We start from the raw sequence: 3641 nt of genomic DNA, 5'->3' as shown, positions 1-3641 counted from the left end.
CCCAGTCTTTTATCCAAAACCTTTGAGGCCATATGCTTCAGAATTCAGAATTTGGGGGATATTAGAAGGCTGCTTATACCACATATTATTTAAATCTTCAAGGGGGACTGAGATAGCATCTATTTATCTAATACAAAAATATTTCAGCAGCAAAACGTATATATATATTCCCACTAAGTGAAATGAATAAAAAAAAAAAGAGCCTCACATCAGTTTAAACCAAGTCATGTCCAAAAAACTGAACCTAAGTTGGATCAAGTTTTACCTAAGCTGAGTTAAAAAAAAAAAAAAAAAGAACAAACAAACAAACAAAAACCACCTTTCAATTCTCACAGCTTTATGGATTTCAAAACTGTAGATAAAGGATCACAGATCTCTACAACATGTTCACGCCTTGCTATAAATGTCTTTGTCAGACTAGTTAATTTTGCTATAACATTTGTTTTGCAACCACTAATTTATTCCAACACCATTGATGTACTAGTGAACAATTTGAGTATAACTCAGATTGCCCATTTGCTTATGCAGAATTTTGTCTGCAAGAAACACTAGGTGAACATAGAAAATTGTATCCAACAAGAGTAGCAATGCACAAAACTCACATACATACACATCTTAAACTACCAGCTACCTCAATTCATCACACATTATCCTGCAAGTTTGTGTTTTGTTTGCTGTTCTCTCACATTTGTGAATTTTCTATACAAATAAATACTCATTCAGCATCCCAAACCTGTCTAAACATCCTGGTTCAAAATGCCAAGCAGTGCATGCACAAAAGAAAGCACCCTCTATGTGCAAAGACCTCAAATGGAAATCACCAAACCCTGCAAAAGTGGTTATTTTTTATGCTACTGGTGGCTGCTTTAGTTGCTTCAAACATTATTACAATTTCCAAAGCTTTCAGCTCTCCAGTGAAGCTTCAAGTAAATGAGAAAGCTACAAATGAATTTCTAGACATGATACAAAAGCTAATTGAAGAAGACAATATATTAGATCAAATTATTAATTTTAATGAAAGTTACTTATTATAAACAAATGCCTGGAAACATCTGCATGTCACAAGCAGAAAACCATGCTCCAGGATTTAAAGCTGTGAATGACCAACCACTCAACTCTGATCTTTGGTGCCAATACCAAACTGAGGACAATAAACTACACCCATACATATCTAGTACTACAATGTTTTGCAGTTGCTGATTTCAGGTAACTCACCTTCTAGCATGTCACAGTAACTCACAAGAAGCAACCCTTCCAGCGCCCCCAGTTCTGCAAGTAAACATCAGCTCTTTTTCAAGATAAAGTGCCATATTTATTGTACTGTTTATGTATTTCATAACTATTTGACCTTGGTACATTGTGTTACCATTTTTATTAGGTTCCTATCTTTTATGTGTGTCATTGACAAAGTTTTTGAGGGCTGCCTTTTTAATTTCATTTTCCCATGATCACTATGGCTTTTATTGTGCGATTATGCAGAGCGTGGATATTCTTAGGACTGCATACATCACGTTATAACAGAACTGACTGTACCACTAGCATTCAACAGGATCTTAAAGGAATGAGATATATAATATAACAAATAAATCTTGATGGGGAGAAAGATAAAAAATAATCTTAAGGGTCAACTGTGATACCTGTACTCCTACTCAAAATGTGTGTGATATATGGTAGAAATAGGAAATCAGAAAAGCATGATGGATAGAGAGTAACTCATTGTCTTTATTCTTTACTGAACATTCCATGTTTTCTGCAGTTAGTATCTGTATCTTTATAAGCAAAAATAAATATATAAATTGCTGGCTTTTGTTGTTTGTTTTACTGTTTTCTTGTTTCTTTTAAAATCTGAATCCCAACCAAGCAATCTAGGCTCAGGCAGGAAATGACAGTTGTGGAACCCCCATTGGAACTTACTAAATACCTGGATTGAGTGTGGAAGTGAATCTGTAAATCAAGCTTTCTCTTCTTCACAGTATTGCCCCTGAGCTAGCTGGGCCCAACACTTAACCCTCAAGCCTATCCAGACTCCTCCCATGGTACTAATTTCAGGTCCACCCCTCAAGTGGATGAGAGTTGGCTAGACTTCCTTTCCAGATCTACTGCCAACTATTGGACCAATTGCTAAAAGGGTATTGTGTACGTCAAAACCAAATACCAATCTTCAGGTCGTAGATCCTATCTTTTTTCTGAGAAAATCCAGCCTTAATCCAGTTTGCATTTTTCCGCAAAAGCAGCTTATTCACTAATGGAATAGTCAGATTCCTCCACTTGTTCATTTGTTCGCACAGAAAAAGCTGCCTGGGAGACCACCTGTATCGGAAGGGCAGCTGACTAAAGGGTTGTTTTTTCTGAAAACAGATTTTCAAGATAATTCTCAGGATTTCGCACATGTCAGAGTCTTAGTTATCCATAAAACAACAGGCAGCCTCCACAAGGTAGTTCCCTTGTATTCTGTGGAAGTCCCACCAAATGGAGGACAAAAATAAAATATGTATTAGCATCTGAAGCTCTGAGATTTCACTTCCCCCTCCCCCACCTGACACACAGGCACCAAAATGTTTTATCCATTATCTAGAACTTGCTCATTCAGAAGTCTGTGTTGGGCTGAATTCTAAAGTAATTATTTAGATATTACTCCCAGTGATGTTAATGGGAATTAGATCAAGTAAGGAACTACTAAATCATGCTGCGAAGACAAAATATTCGTATATCGGGTAGTGGATTTATAAAATAGAGTGGTTTCCTCAAAGTAGCTATAAATCTCCCTTCTCAGAAAGATTAAACTTTTTAAATTGCTGGATAATATTTAAGAGGTACCATGTGCTTTTATTTGATGTTTTATTTTGTCTCCTTTACTACCATGTCAATACGTAACAGTAAAGCTGTAAATAAGAAGCTGTTTTATAATATAAATGACTTAGAATATGAATGATTTCCCACAGGAAAAGAAAAAGCTGGAAAAAATTCTTTCACCAGCTTCTTTACCTGGGATATCCCAAACTTAATTCAGTTCTTGACCTATTACCATAGCTCAATCCATATTATGGAAAGCCAGCTCATGGTGTGGAAATTAGCTGTAGTACTTGGAAATAAGTATCACTTTCTTTATTTGGGAAGGAAGCCCATTTAACAAAGTGTGTGAAAATGTTTGTTTCATAACAAGGCGTTCTTCCATGCTTCTATGGAGGTTTGAGGAAAACCCTTGTATAGTCAGATATTCAAGAGCTCGTAATCAAGTAACATAATCCTAATTGGAGGGTGGGGTAGTGGTGGAGGAAGAAAAGTCAAGAGAGATTGATGATGTTGTAGATACGTGCATGGTGCACATAGAAACGTTCATCTCTGTCTTTCATATGCTCTTCTTCTTCATGTTCTTATCACCTGAACATGTGGCATGGCACATTTAAGAATATTATTAATTTTACTTTCCTTGGTCTGGTCTCTAGGGGTCATCGAGTTATTGTTTTGATTAAATTTGTTATTTCTTTCAAACAACTTGTGTGGCTAATCTGATTTTTCACGGAGTTAACCAATTTTAGAGTTTTTTTTACGCACTGGAACAGTAAGTCTAAATATACTTAGCCTCTAAGTAGGTAACCCTGCCTATGCCATCATGTCCCCTATACTATCTCTGTGTCATA

Source organism: Rhinolophus sinicus, chromosome 17 (assembly GCF_057876585.1).
Source record: "Rhinolophus sinicus isolate RSI-liver-muscle chromosome 17, RSI-T2T, whole genome shotgun sequence".
Taxonomy (NCBI): domain Eukaryota; kingdom Metazoa; phylum Chordata; class Mammalia; order Chiroptera; family Rhinolophidae; genus Rhinolophus; species Rhinolophus sinicus.
The sequence above is the reverse complement of the archived record's forward strand: the minus strand, read 5'-3'. Positions refer to the sequence as shown.